General features: G+C 42.6%; 1 protein-coding gene across 6 annotated transcripts in view; it reads left to right on the forward strand.

The window, feature by feature from the left end:
• The window catches only part of LOC307254853 (NACHT, LRR and PYD domains-containing protein 12-like), a 365,889-nt gene that overhangs the window by 295,559 nt on the left and 53,635 nt on the right, over nucleotides 1-16,695 (forward strand). The gene's annotated exons all lie outside the window — the stretch shown is intronic.

Below are 16,695 nucleotides of genomic sequence, written 5' to 3' on the forward strand. Positions count from 1 at the left end.
GCTCTCACTTTAAAGAGATCCTATTATGCTACTTTTCTGGTCTTAATTTCTTGTTAAAAACTGCTATAGAGCAACCTGACACGAATCACATCACAAAAAACTGTGTAGATTTTCGGGAAGCTCTTTCTCTTATTTTGGCGATCCAGCATGCCCTGTCAACACTGTGCTTCTGCCATCTCCGCCCCCTCCCCCCCTTCCTGCAAACCCCACTCCGTTGTGATTGGTTACCTTGCGAAGGGAAGTCGAGCCCGTGCCAGGAGCTTGCCTGAGCAGCATTACCATACATGGAAACATCCGCTTGTGTGACAAAAAGAATGTCCGGAAATTCTGAACCTATTTTCTCTTGCTGCCCTAGTGTTTAGCGCTCTGCACAGACACCCCAGACGGTCAGCAGGGAATACGTTGAAATGTATGTACGTCATTATTTGATAAGCTAGTATGGTTAAACATGACTATAAATAATTATAACAGCGTTTATAGGTCATAAAAGTCAAAAAGTATCATAGGTCCTCTTTAATATCTGCAGCTGCTCACGTCTCAGCTGTGTCTTACGGGTGTAAACGCGACCTGAAGTGAAAATTGAACCGAACTAACCTCAAGGTGTTCCATCTGAACTAAAGCTCTAGTGCGTAACTTTTTCATATAAATGAATGTCTGTTACATTCAAGCCATCGCCAAACGAGTTGACACAAAGTTGAATAAGCCTATTATCAGCTCCACAAAACTCTCTCTGTATTTCTCAGTATGGCAGCGTTTACAAACTGGTGTCCCCCCCATCCCTCCCCCTGACACTGGTGCAGGAGCTCAGAAAAATCCCCAAGAAGAGCCCAAGAAATGTTTCAGTTGTTGATTCTACTGCTAAGAAAAAAAACCTGGACGTACAGCAGAAGGTATAAAATCCATGAGCCATCACTGAAGGCTTTACCTCATGGAGATGCACCGACAGTGTTGTTGTAATTACTCAGAATTCCTCATGGGGGCGACATTAGTTACACACTATTGGTATTTAGAAATATGATCGCAGTGTATGCATGTTTCAGTAGAGAATGCATAATTAGCAGATTTGAACATATCAGAAAACATGTAGGCTAATATTTTTTTTTAAATGGGCCGATTTTGCCAAGGGCATAAAACTGACTCTTTGATCCATAATGAAATGCAGATAAACACAGATTTAGACTTAACATTTTTCATAAATTGTGTTTATATAACTTATTATAAAACAAGCTCATATGGAAGAAGCTTCTAAAACAAATGACACACATCTCACCCACAGCTGATCTCTTCTCCACCATTCTTCAGCCGTTGATCTGCAGCAAACAGACGGAGGTATTCTGTGTATATGCTTAACAACCTGCTCCCCGCCCCAATCACCACGTGACTTCAGAGAAATCAGACAATTTCTCAAGAACATCCATAGGTCAGGGTGTGTTCAGTATTTATAGCTTTGTTTTACAGCCATAAGTATTCAGTACACACACACACACACACGCATGCACGCACGCACACACGCACGCTCGCACGCACGCACGCACGCACACACACAGGTTTGAGAGGTGGTGATTAATTTTAGGTCACTTGATTTTATGGGTGTGTTTGTGTGTCTTACATGAAGAGACTTTACTCTTGTGTTCGGCGCAGAACGATGGACTTCTTCAAGAGAACTCTAGGTAATTACCATTCTGATGAGTTAACTGTTTCTATTTTGTTTCTGATTGACATTGAATATTTGCAATGAATGTGTTTTTAACTATTTTGAAAACTACTTTTTCAGCAGAAATATTTTTGTTCTCAGCATTTCTCAAGTTCAAAAAAATCATAAAATGTTGTGGAAAGTTTGAGCTAGAGTCGAATTGATTTAGTTTGTCAGACTGAACCGGTTGAGTGATAGATTAATGAATTTATTAGTGACAAAGTTCGAGTTGCTGTAATGTCTAATCTTGTGTTTCTTTATTCTTACTTTACTACGTTTCCTCTGCTGAAGGTCTTGCCCCAACACCAGTGCCACGTCCCAGTAAGATACAAACTTTGTTTTTTCATTGTAATTCAACTTGAATCATATATGGTGCTAATCAAGGGGCAGAAATATGTGTCTCTAAAACCTAAGTTTGAAATACTTATATTCTGCTAGGTGGAAGCTCGGTGAGAACAATAAACTTAAAGCTGATGACAGCCAGTAAAAAATACCAGAGCTCGAGCACACAAACAACATCATAAAAAAATAACTAACTTAACATAATGTCCTTTTGTATACTTTCAGCAAATAAGTAACTGTAACATTAGAATGGGTTAAAGTTACAGTCAGGGCTGTACGCTTATTTTTTAAAGTGGTAGCACTGGTGCTAGCAAGCAAAAAAAATCAGTAGCACAAAAATAAATTTGGTAGCACACAAAGTATGATCGAAAACTTGCATAACCTTAACCCTTGCATTTCGCTCTAATTACCTTTGAGCATGTCATCTTGGTCTCATTTGAGATTCTCAATTAATATTATTTCCTAGTGTGTGCAGTAATAATTGTAGAAAAATTAATAGGGGTGCACTGATTGCAATTTAGACAAAATAATCTAACCTGCCAATTGCAATTTGGCAGGCTGTCGCACTAGTTAGGGTTGCCACCTTGGATTTAGGAAAAAAAGGGACACTTGAATGTTTGGGGCGGAGGGCTCGGCCATTATTAGGCTACCAGTTCAGACTGACCAGTGTAATGACCTATAATAACCATACACACCTACAGTGCTTTTTACAGTATAGGCTAAATAGGGAGACTGAGGTGGGTGGGGACCCTGGACCTTGTAGGGGGGCCCCGGAAGAAAAAAATGCAACCTTTTAAAGTAAAATTCATCAATCTGGTGCACTTTGAGAATAATATTGCATGCAACCATGCCCAGGGGCCCAAGGGCTCGGGGGGGGGGGGGGGCCTAAGCCAGAAATACTGATAGTAACTTTAAATGTTGCATTGTCAAAGAGCTCAGTCACTCATGTCAATAACAGGGTCCAACAAGGAATAGCCTAAATATAAGGAAATAAATCATCATGGCCCCAACTAGGTGACAAATAGAAAAGCAAGTGCAAAACAAAAGCATTATTAGCTCTGTCTAAGGGGCTTCATGAGGGACAGCTAAGCCCCCCACACACAAACAGGAATAAGCTTGCTATGTGTAAATTCTATACTGTTCATGAAAAGTAGCTTTCCACCCTGTATATGTTGCAATGGGCCCCTCCATCATATAACATGAGTCTGCAGACCAATCTACTGTACTGTTTTCACAGTTGCAGAGTAAAGAGTGCCTGTTTAAGAAAAATAATGTTCCTTCTGCAGCTCAAGATTTGATTAAAATGTTCCTCTGCTCTGATGCATTTAACTTTAAAACGGTACAAAGAGTCTGGGCCCATTATCTCATAATCCGTCTATGAACCAACTGGTTTCCACAATCTTTTTTATTTTCGCGGGCAGCATGCACAAGCATTATTTATTAAAAAAAAAAAAAAAAAAAAAAAAAAAAAAGTGTGGGGCCCCACACAGGGTCTTGAAACGGGCCCCAAGATCGTTAAGACCGCCCCTGCCCGCCCGCCTCTCCGATGCAATAGCGGGCGCAACAAACTCCTCGGCCCGTGTGAGACGGCCTTAACTACTGAACGAAGGAAGGAAATCAAATGAGGTTTTGGCATTTTCCCCAAAAAACGGGTCACAGCTGGTGAAAAAAAGAGAACAATTCTGGGAAAAACGGGACGGGTGGCAACACTAGCACGAGTGCGATTGGAGTTGTATTCATCATCGCACGTGATAAATTTCAGTAGCAAATGCGATCAAAACTGTCGCACTGTACAGCCCTGTACAGAGTAAGCTAAAATGTTGATAAATGTTGATATTTAGGCTATCTTATGCCAATAGCTTATACAAATTATTTATACTGACCTATTAATTTTAATGGATGTTGAATGGTGAGTGAGTGAGTGAGTGAGTGAGTGAGTGAGTGAGTGAGTCAAGGGTGGATTACTGCACGGGCACACCGGGCACAGGCTCAGGGGGGCCCTTAGCCAGAGATACTGATAGTAACTTTTCATGTTGCATAGTCAAAGAGCTCAGACACGGATGTCATTAACAGGGTCCAAAAAGGAATAGCCTAAATATAAGTAATCATTAAAATGTAACAAGATAGAAATCATCATGGGCCCCTCAACCAGTAGGGAAGAAATACAAAAGCATAAGAAAACAGCATTAGTATCTCTGTCTAAGGGGCTTTATGAGGGGCCTCTTAAGGCCGCTGCCTGCTGAGGTCCTACTGAAAAAAATCTGGAAAATAATGTTCTTTCTGCATCTCAGGATTTGATATAGCAAAATTTCCTCTCAAAGTGCACCAGATTGATGCATTTTATTTTTTAAGGTACACATTTTCTTCCAGGGGGGCATGCCCCCGGACTCCCCAATATGGTACAGGGTCCCTCCAACAGTATCCCAAAATCCTGTGGGAAACACTGACTTCCTTAATTTATTTTTGCCAGTAATTGTATGTATCTCTGCGGAAAAGTCAGTTTACCTGAATGGATAGGGAGGAGTGGGGGGCCCTTTAAGAGTCTGTGCCTAGAGGCCCATTATCTCATAATCCGTCTATGGAGTGAGTGTGTGAGTGAGTGAATGAGTTAGTTTGTTCATGTTGCTGTAATCATGTCTATTCCACTGTTTATTGTTTATTCTCATTTTATCTTATTTTACTACGTTTCCTGTTTTCCTGAAGCTCCGCTGCCTCCCAGTAAGATTCAAACTTTATTTCTCATTATAATTTAAACAGAATCATACATATTGTTCATCAATTAGTCTTTTTAACATTTACTAATTTCTTATTATTCCATCATTTTCTCCTCAGCTTTAGATCAACCATGGAGGACCATTGACTGGGGGTGAGTGTACTTGAACTGATATGTCTCTGTAATGCCTCGTTTCCACCGAGTAGAGCGGGTCGGGTGGGAGTGGTTCGATCCGCTTATTTTGGCTTTTCATTTACCAAAAGTTGGGTAGGGTACGGATATAAGCGAGCCTAACCGCTCTAAGCCGCTCCTGGTTTCAGTATTCCTCCATTGGGGTACCAGCCGCCTGAAAGGAGACAAAAAGGTGGAGCTACACACTGCCGTCCGTTAATTGGTCGAAAGAATCATTTCTGAATTAAATCGCTGTGTGTAGTCAAGTCACCTCGGCTAGAGTGAAGAGAGTCTTGTGAATAACGAAAAATGTCAGTGCAGCATTCTGTTTATTGTGTGGTGTTTTTCCTCGTCAATGAATTCATCAGTTGGCTACACTGTGTCCCACTGCTACGATGTCACGTAGCTGCCGCAGCCAGCGCTGTTCTCTCACTGTCTCAGTTGCACCGAGCCGTCTCTGTGCTCACAACAACACGGGGGAATAAATATATAAGCGGCCTGTTTGGCCAAGCAAACACAAGAGACCGCTGGCTTGACCACAGTTGTTCCACAGCCTGATAGTTTGAACCATATTCTGGCGGCGGCTATCGCCGTCCAGCCTAAACCCCTCCCTACCAGTAAGGGTGGTTTGCTTTCACTTTTTGGCAAATGAACCAGAATGTGTTAAAGGGCACCTATGATGCTTTTTCAACTTTTATGACCTACAAATGTTGTTATGATGATTCATAGTCATGTTTAACCATACTAAAGTGTCAAGTAATGACTTACATGCATTTAGACGTATTCCCTGCTGACCGTCTGGGGTGGCTGTGCAGAGCGCTAGACACTAGGGACGCCGATTGCGATTCACTTGTTCAAATTTCCGGGATTTTTCTACGTAGATCAATCTGGTTTTTCCTTGTATGGTAACGCTGCAACGTGCTCAGGCACGCTCCGGCCATGCCCCCACCTGCCTGCTCAAATCTGCCCACACGCCACTGAAAGTTTTCCGGAAGGTAACGGAAAGCAGACATAGTAGCAGTGGGACACAGTGTAGCCAACTGATTCATATAATGAAGAGGAAAAACACCACACAATTAACAGAATGCTGCACTGACATTTTTCGTTAATCACAACGGAGTGGGGTTGGCAGGAGGGGGGCGAGGGGGCGGAGAAGGACGAAGCCGAGTGTTGACACAGAATGCTGAAAGCGCCCAGATGAGAGGAAGAGTGTCCCGAAAATCTACATAGTTTTTTGAGCTGTGATTCGTGTCAGGTTGCTCTATAGCATGGGGCAACCGTGGCTCAGGTGGCCTTGTGTGAATGTGTATGACTGCTGTATGTTTGAGGTGGTGGTCTGAGGGGCCGTAGGCGCTGAATGGCAGCCACGCTTCCGTCAGTCTGCCCCAGGGCAGCTGTGGCTACTATGGTAGTTTACCACCACCAGTATGACTGTGTGTGAATGAATGGAACCTGGAACCCTGTAAAGAGCTTTGAGAGCCTTGAAAAGCGCTATATAAATCCAATCCATTATTATTATTATTATTATAGGAGTCATTAATGAGAAATTAAGACCAGAAAAGGAAATAAGAGATCTTTAACAAAACCCAATGTGTGCTGAGGTCATTCATTCATTGGAGAGAAATTATGGGGCAGGGAAAAGCAGGAATAACAAAGTGAAAACTGCAGAAGTGTAAAGGCCAATGTAAAAATATAAACATGGTCATCCGCCCACGCCTCTGGATCCCTCTGCATTTGAGAGTGTGGATACCAAAATGTGTGTGTATCTATCTATAGATTGATAGATACACACACTCTATTGATAGATAGATAGATAGATAGATAGATAGACAGACAGACAGACAGACAGACAGACAGACAGACAGACAGACAGACAGACAGACAGACAGACAGACAGACAGACAGACAGACAGACAGATAGATAGACAGATAGATAGATAGATAGATAGATAGATAGATAGTTAGTCTCGGTACTTGTGTGGTCCTTTTTTGGGTGTGTACGATTGCTGTGTTCTCACTGACTCCATCAATGACAGGTGTTGAGATACTTCTCTGGGAGTGTAGGTACTTATTTTCCTTCCTTTCATTTTATTTTATCTTTTCTTTCTATATTGTGAACGTATAATCTTTTTATATTGGTTAAATAAAATTTCTTGAAAACGTTATAAATCTTTGGCCTGAATTTTTAGTTTAGTGTTGGGAACAAGGACCTAATTAGGGTTTTTCTTTAAAGTGATCGCGGCGCCTCAGAGGTAAGCAATTCAAACCTACACTACGGCTACACTACTGATAACAAAGAATACACATCCCATAAACACACTCCTTGAATTAGGAGGGAATTGCATTTATCTATTGGCCTAGCTCATCCAGGTGTATGAAGTTAGTGAGGACTTAACGGTAGTCTTTGGAAGCCAGGGGTAAATGTGAGGTATTCATCCACCAGAATAATTAAAAACCTATTATCTAATCTCCTCCTTTCTAAAAACGTATCTAGGATAAAGGTCTGAAATCTGGACTTAACCTAGGATAGAATTAGAAGTGACAATTGTAAGGGTCATTAGGGGATCAACACAGGGGGAGATCTGGAGATAGGCAGGGGTCAAAGGGTCACATGCTTTAAAACCAGAGCCTTTAAGGTAATATATGGTGTGAAGGTTTTTTGGTGAAAAGTAAAACCTTTTGGGAATTGTGTAAATCGGCTTTTGGTCTTTTTTTGCCATATAAAAGTCCAGGGGTCGATGAACACATAAACTTTATAGTGGAACAGGTTTAAACAAGGAACAAATAGACTTGGCAGGCTATATTTACATGAACACATCCTGATATTAATTTAGGGGTGTTAAATCTGGTGAAGGGATACCGGCATATTCATTACAGGTAATCCTAAACTATTTCATTTCTTCCTCTGAAATGTCTTGAACAGAGATAAAGAGAATCTGGACTTCATCCTGCACTATAAACCAGAGAGTGAAGACATAAAGCACCTCAGGGTTCTGCTGTACGGACCGGTGGGAGCCGGGAAATCCAGTTTCACCAACTCTGTCTCCAACACCATCCTGGGGAAAAACACTCAACTGTCTCTGGCCAACGCAGCCACACAGGAGCAGAAGAGCTTCACCAAGAGAGTAAGACAGACAGACAGACAGACAGACAGACACTCACTCACTCACTCACTCAGCTGTCTCTGGCCAACGCATTTATATTTTAAACAGCAATATTTAAATTCTGTAACGATAAGAACCTTGTATTTTTTTAGGCCTGTTTTGCTATCACTTCACCTTCAAGTCCAAGTTATTTTATGCTTAACCTGTACACAGAACATTTCAGAAAGGATATTGATGATAATCGTATAAAGCATTGACCTGAAACACTCTATAGCCTACATTCATATAGGCTATCTTATAATAATATAAGCTACGCATGTGAGGATAAAATGTAGTAAAAACAAACTCACTCCCATGCTTCTTTGGCTTCATCATTTATTTTTTGTTAAACATTTTCTAACTGCATATTCTAAATTTTACCGGCTCAGTAGTGGAAAAACAGGTGGGTGTTTGATCCGCTGTTTGATTATCCTTTTAGTTTACATGCACAGCAGCATACAAAACCAGGGAAAAGAACAATAGCCTGCTAAGGCATGTATTCCATTTGTCATGATACGTTAATCTGCCATTACAACCCGCGCATCGCGGCAGTTAATTAGCGTGCATAAATTATAATGCACTGCAAGGGTGGTCATAAATAAGAAAAGTCATGCGCTCCAGCTAACTGACGTCACCGCCGCTATTACTACCCCTCATCGGCTGTAACAGAAACACAAATCTTACTAACAATTTAAGGAAATAATAATCACTGTCCCTTATTAACTTGTGGGCATTTTCTTCATCTGCTTCATTTTATCTTTTATCCACGGTCCTGAAAATACACTAACGGTAGACAAGTGGCATAGTCAACTCAACAAGTGTAAAACAACATGTTCGTTCCCATATTGTAGGCTACCCTCCGGTTCTGTCATTTAGGGCTATGTGTAAAAATAACCAATCAAATGTCTGTTTGAGGTAAGAGAACTTTTCATTTATAATTCGGGAAACACACTCCATGGAACTCTCATTTGTAGGTTAGTATGTATCTTTTTCTCATCTCCCCTCTCAAGTTCCCACACTCCAGAGGGGGTCCTCACACAGGGTCAGCCATAGTACAGCGCCCCTGGAGCAGTTTGGGGTTAAGTGTTTTGCTCAAGGACACAATGGTAGAGATGGTGGGCAACGTAGATGTAATAGCAGCCACCACTAGTTTTACTACTGACACCCTCCTGTCCGGTGCCAGGGATCCAACCAGAGACCTCATGGTTACTGGGAGGAGGAACCAGAGACCTAATGGTTGCTGGGAGGAGGAACAAGAGACCTCATGGTTACTGGGAGGAACCAGAGACCTCATGGTTACTGGGAGGAGGAACCAGAGACCTCATGGTTACTGGGAGGAACCAGAGACGTAATGGTTTCTGTGAGGAACTAGAGACCTCGCACGATTCCCGGCACCCTGTACTCAGCTTGGATGGTTCCCCGCTTCCCCCTCCTGAGGTGCCGACCGAAAGTCCTTCTCCATGGTTTCTCCGAACTTCTCCCACACCCGCTGCTTTGCCTCTGACACGGCAGAGGCTGCAGCCCTTCGGGCCTGTCGTTTCCTTGCAACTGCCTCAGGAGTCCCCGAGATAACATATCCCGGAAGCACTCCTTCTTCAGTCGGACGGCTTCCCTGACCACCGAGGTCCACCACGGCGTTCGAGGGTTACCGCCCCTTGAGGCACCTAAGACCTTGAGACCACAGCTGCCCGCCGCGGCTTCAGCAATGGAAGTTTTGAACATCGACCACTCGGGTTCAATGCCCCCAACCTCCACAGGGAGCTAGAAAAGCTCTGCAGGAGGTGCAAATTAAAGATCTCTTGAACAGGGGCCTCCGCCAGACGTTCCCAGTTCACCCGCACTACCCGTTTGGGCTTACCAGGTCTGTCCAGAGTCTTAGGCGTAGGGAGGCAACCCTCTCGTCCACCGGGGGAAAACTCTAACATAGTAGCGCCCAGCCGGGGGCTCGTGAGTATCCCCACACCGGCCCGGCGCCTCACACCAGGGCCGCCGCTCCCTATACGCAGAGTACGCAGACTGCGTAGGGCACCAAGTTCCTGGGGGGGCACCCCAAAAAAAATTTTTTTTATAATTTTTTATTTATTTATTTTTTAATTAAAAAGGAAAAAGAGATGGTCCGGGGGCCCCCAAAATATATATATATATATTTTTTTAAAGTTCATGATAATCATTACATTACAAAAAATATATAAATGAGTTATGAACAGGCCCATCGTTGTTTTTTCTTAATTGTGTAACCTATCCAGGGGTGGATTACTGCACAGGCACACCGGGCACAGGCCCAGGGGCCCAAGGGCTCAGGGGGGCCCTCAGCCAGAGATACTGATAGTAACTTTTCATGTTGCATGGTCTAAGAGCTCGGTCACTGATGTCAATAACAGGGTCCAAAAAGGAATAGCCTAAATATACAGTCATATGAAAAAGTTTGGGAACTCCTCTCAGCCAGCATTATAATTGACTCTGCTTTCACACAAAAAAGATAAAAGTGGTATGTCTTTAATTTACCAGGAACAGCTAAGTACTGGGATGTTTTCCAAACAAAGATTTTTTGAAAAGCAGTATTTAGTTTTATGAAATTAAATAAAATGTGAAAAACTGGCTGTGCAAAAATATGGGAACCCTTGTGGTCTTGCTGATTTTAATGCATGTAACAGCATGTAAAACTGAGGACTTTAAACACAAAATTGGTTGGATTATGTTGTTAAGCCTTGAACCTCATATAAATGTCTGTTTAATCATGATAAAAGGTATTTTAGGTGCCTAAATGCAAGTTCCACTTCTCTTTGACTCTGCAGAAGTGAGACAGAATGCGATCATCAAAACAGCTCCCAAAAGATCTTAAAAACAAAGATTGTTCATTGTCATGGTTTAGGGGAAGGCTACAAGAAGCTTTCCCAAAGGTTTCAATTGTCAATTTCGACTGTAAGGAACGTTGTCAGGGAATGGAAGGACATGATGGTTCCCGGAGTTGAATTTCAATTCAACCATTGACTAATAATCTGAAGAAGCTTTTCCTCTGTTTTTTGTGTTGCAGCTCACGACTCATCAGATCAGAAAGGGGAGAAGCCTTCCCAAGGAGCATTACCCGTTTGTGTTTAACGACATCATGGGTCTGGAGGCAGACAGCGGGGTCAACGCTGAGAGGACATAAAACTGGTGCTGCAGGGACATGTGAAGGAAGGCTACCCGGTACAACATCACTCAACAATCACATGATAAGAAAATAAACTGCTGCATCAAAGGAAGTGGTGATTTTAGAGGGGGGGCCATAATTTTCTTCACCAGAAAGCAACAGAATGCTTCGATTACATGTTTAAAACACTCTTCTGGGGGCAGGGGGATGCAGACCCCCAGGGGCGTCAGCTCACCCAATACCATACAGGGGCACAATAGGGCACCAAAAAAAAATGCTCGCGCGCGAGCTAAAACATTTTTGGGCAATTATTTATTTAAAAAAAGCATGGGCACAGATAATTAATGCAAGCTCGCGAGCAAATATTTTATAGCACTTATTTATTATCATAAAGCGTATCTTCATTAAATATCTGTCAGCAAACATGAACTTGAAAACTGAAAACTTGAAATGTGCAACTGTAAAAGGAAAAACAAAAAAACACCTCTACATACATACATGTCTGTGTTTATCATTTCTATTTCAGACCATCCCATGATGGTGTGATGGTGATGATCCTATGAGGTGTGTATATCATGGCCAGAAAGATAGGGGAGCTGTTCATTTTTTTAACAGTAAACGGTAGCGCCTCTGCTTCATTTTTGCGAAGCTGTCGATCAATTGTGACTGGCTTAATTTGGAGAGTTCTCCTCGCTCAACCGACATGATGGCAAGATGATGAAGCCTATCTTGCCCCATTGTGCTCCTCAACCAAGTGTGAAGGCGTCTCAGTACGCTGAATGTCCTTTCACAACTGCAGCTGTTAAGGCCAGGACACACCAGCCCGATAATCGCCGTCGTCAAAAAAAATGGAGTCGGCCGTTTCAGGAAGCTCCAGCTTCCCGTCGCTGCTAAAGAACACACCGAGACGACTGTTTATTTTCCGTACGCTCGCGGGACGTAATGTCTCCACAACAGCAGGCGGCGCTAATCTGTATTGTGGCCCGAAAAAATACGAAAGCCGGAAATGATTGGACATCTCTCTAGAGCATAAACATAGATAGAAATACGTATTTATATTTATGGACCATAAGAGCATAATTTTTAGCAGAGAGTGTCGAGCATGGTGTCGAGCAGTCAACAAGGGTTGATGCATGTGAGTACTCTCAAAACGAAACGAACAAACACATTAAAACGATGGCTAGCTGTTGTTAGCTGTTTGTGCTACCCGCCTCACTTCCGGGCTTCACTGATTCGCTAGCCCTCCACCAATCAAATTGCTCCAAATGAAAGACGGTCGGCCGCCGATTGAACATGTTCAATCGGCGGCCGACAGGCTCAAAACAAGCCCGACGACCTCTACGTCGGCCGACGTCACGGCACACACCAAACAGATTCGTCTTTTTTTTTGACGACGGCGATTATCGGGCTGGTGTGTCCTGGCCTTTAGACATTCTATGCTTCCAGAGGATAAAAATGTAACGCTTACGGCCCCCACACACATCCTACCTCTACTGCGCGTCTACCTCGCGTCTGCGTCTGACTTTTTGTCACAGAAATCAACGTAGAGCGAGCACACATCCAACCTCAGATGCACTGCTGAGGCGCGTCGGAGGCACGTCTGCAGCGACGCTCCCCTTCACCTCAGGAGGCTCGCCTATTTTTTTTCTGAGAGCAGCGCGTCTCTCTCGCGTCTCTGTGCTTTAACTGATAGAGAAATACTCTGCTGACAGTCATACCAGCAGCATTCACTCTAGTTACACGTTTACCCGGTGTGTTTATTTCAAAATAAAACATCCCTCAGTCGTATACACGAATAATCCCTTTATTTCACGATTTAATTGTGCAATCAAAATCCGAGGGATTTAAAACCTAATTTTCAATTAGTTCTGGCATTTCATTTTTGGATAAATGACACATATAGAGATCCAATATAGTGAAGAAATAAAAAAGATCATGATGAGCGCAACAGTTTTCCGTTGCTCTATCTGTGTCTACGGCCTTCTTCTTCCCCGACCACACCCCCCTCTCTCTCTCCCGTATAAATCAGTAAAGTGATTTTTGAAATACTCTGCTGAGAGTCATATTGACTTCATACTGGCAGCTTTCGCTGTAGTTTCACCATTTCCTGGTGTGTCCCCTTCAAAATAAAACTTCCAACAAGCGAAAATATGGCAAAAAAAAAGAAAAAAAATGGCAATGGGGCGCACGGATTACTGTCCAGACTCAATATTAATCATATGCATCATAGATGACATGAAATAACTTCATTTTTAATGGGAATTATCTATGAAAACTCTATGTAGAAAGATAGGGCTTTTAGAAGCAGTGCTGCAGCAGCAGCAGCAGCTGCTGAGACGTTGCATGTGTGTCCGAGAAAAGTCCGAGAGAGGCAGCAGTAAGGTAACGCGACGCGCTCCAGAGGTAGACGCAGGATGTGTGTGGAGGCCGTTACTGTTTACTTCACGCCGGCCGGAGTGAATGGTCGCTGACGCTGTGCTGGACAGGTTCAAAAAGTCGATATCAAGGAGAATGATTCTCTCCTCAGTGTGTGCATTCGTCACGTACATTTCATTGCAGCGGCCGGCCAATGAGGGGGGCACCATGCATATAGGCCTATTTTAAGAAAAAAAATGCAAGCATGCATTCTGTAGATTGCCAGATGAGTCAGACTTAAATAAAATAAAAATTAAAAGTATAAATAAATTAATTAATTAAAAAATCAGTGCCCCAGGCATACCCAGGCACCGCAGATCCACAACGGGGCACGTGCCCCGGTGAAAAGGGTCTGCCGACGCCGATGCAGACCCAGCTACAATGTGTTAGGGTAGAAAGTAAGAACTGTTCACAGCAGGTAAAAAACTAAAAATAATCACTTCACAAAAAGAATAACAATGTTTTCCAATAACCAGTATAATTGTGTGTGTGTCTCAGTTTAACCCAGTGGCTCCTCTGTCCAGTGACAGTCCGCACTTCGTTGAGTCTCCGGCTGCAGACGACAGAGTTCACGTCCTGGTGTGCGTTCTCTCCGCCAACATGCCGAACATCAACGCATCCGTCCTCAAGAAAATGGCCCAAGTCAGGGAGGCCGCCTGCTACATGGGTAACAGCCACAGCTTTGTGAATTAACAATATATTTATTAAAACTGAATAAACAAACTTTCCTCACAGGAAAATGTGATCCCTGGAACACTGTTTGAAGTTAGAAAGCTTCCTGAAAAGTTACTGTTTCACTGTTGTTGTTTTCAGCAGCAGGGCCCACAGTTTGGTTTACAAACATATTCTAGTCTTACGTTTGTGTTACGGTGAGTGGCAGACAGGCAGGCAAGGAGGACTCAGATGCAGACAGTTTCACTAGAAGACTATTTATTCCTTCCAAAAACACAAAAACTCCAAGAGGCGCAAAAAGGCTAGGCACATGGAACACAGGGACAGACTCACCAACAGGTATAATACTAGGACAGGGAACAAAGACACACAGGGAGTTATATACACACACAAGACAGGGCAGACAACGAGGGACAGGTGAAACACATGAGGGGAGGGAGCAGCAATCACACAGGAGGGAAACTTGACAGGACATGGGAAGGAACAAGACAGACATACCAAAATAAAACAGGAAACACAGGGAACCACCAAAACAAGACAAGACAAAGACAGAACATGACAGTTTGGTTCCAGGTTCAATAACTTTTGGCCTTTACGACCTCAAAAGCAAAATGAATTCAAATATGAATCAAAAGTTAACATAATATTTGTATACATACATCCTGATCAGTATATAAAGACTGTTCGATTAACGTTATGTTGTAAACTTGGTTTGTGTGATCAGGGATTCCCCAGGTCATGATTGTTACCAACATCGACGGAGCCTGTGAGGAGACCGAGAAGGACCTGAAGAAGGTTTATCACAGCAGGTTCCTCAAGAAAAAGGTGAGTGTAAAAAGAGCCACTTATAGAATAATGTAATGTATCTGTAATAGTAATGTAATCTAATGTGTACTTAATTTTGATGCAATCAGCCAAGACTTCTGCTTGGGTGAAAGAAATTGCATTTTTGGGGGGATGCTCCTGTGGTGTAGTGGTTACCCAGCCCGGGTCGTTCTCTGCATGTCATTCCCCTCTCTGATACATTTCATCTCTGTCTCTACACACTGTTTAATAAAAGCATGAAAAAAGCCCCAAAAAGAGAAAGACATTTTTTTTTTGCATGTTGATGATTTGTGTTTTAACCTCATCCTAACTAGAGACTATTTATGATAAGATGTAGTATGTAGGAGAGGAAAGAGAAAGAGTATGAGATTTTAAAACGCAGGGATGATGTGTGTTTGGCCCTCAGATGACGGACTACAGTGGTGCAGTTGGAATCCCAATGAACTGTGTCTTTCCAGTGAAGAACTACAGCAACGAGATCCAAGTGAATGCTGACGTTGATGCTTTGATTCTGAGCGCGCTCAGACAGATTATCAGCTTTGGAGACGAGTTCCTCGACAAAATATAAAAGTGTTTTTCAAATACTTTTATTTTTGGATTTTCTTTGTTTATTAGAACACAAACACACAAACAAAAGACAAAATTAAATAAACAAATAACATGGCGTACTCTACTTAAAGCTGGGGTATGTGATTTCTGATTGGTCAAAATTAACATGAGCGGTACACTTTGACCAATCAGAGCGAGGCTCCGATTCTAAAAAAAAAAAAAAAAAAAAAAAATCAGATTCTCTGTTCTTATTGGCTGTTGGGACTGTCCATTCACTTTGGCACGACTTTGTTGGTGTAGAGCGTGTCAGGGAGGGACCATAGGGGAGGGGCCAAAGAGAACAAGTGGAGCGGTTGAGGTATTTGGATTTGAATCTCTATCCCAACTGCTATTTACTCCCCAAATTCTCCACCCCAGCTTTAACAGGATTCGAAAGACATTTTTTAAACTAAAGATAAATGTTGAGCAAAAAATGAATGTAAAAGTGTTTTAATGCCAACTGTGTGTGTGAGTGAAAGATCTAGTATTGCTAGGGTTGCTCCCGTGGTGTAGTGGGAAGACCGGTGTACCATATAGAGTCGCCGTCCTCTTCACAGCAGACCCGGGTTAGAATCCAGCCCGGGTCGTTCTCTGCATGTCACTCCCCTCTCTGACACATTTCATCTCTGTCTCTACACACTGTCTAATAAAGCATGGAAAAATATCTTACATTTTATTGAATTTTTTTCAAATATTTGAATTGCGAATAAAAAGTGACAGCCATAAGTGAGATATGGGGGTGGAGGTTTTTCAGGACTGGCGTGATATGGTGCCACGAAATTTAATTTAATTTTTTTTAAAAGGGGGGGGGGGGGTGACACCAGTTTGTTAACGCTGCCATTCACAGAAATACAGAGAGAGTTTTGTGGAGCTTATAGGCTTAATCAACTTTGTGTCAACTCATCTGGAGATCGGTTGAATGTGACTGGTATTTATTCATATGAAAAAGCTACACACTATAGCTTTAATATATCGTATATCAGCTGAGAAATGTTCAAAA

Source organism: Ammodytes marinus, assembly GCF_949987685.1.
Source record: "Ammodytes marinus genome assembly, chromosome: 8".
Classification (NCBI taxonomy): Eukaryota; Metazoa; Chordata; class Actinopteri; order Uranoscopiformes; family Ammodytidae; genus Ammodytes; species Ammodytes marinus.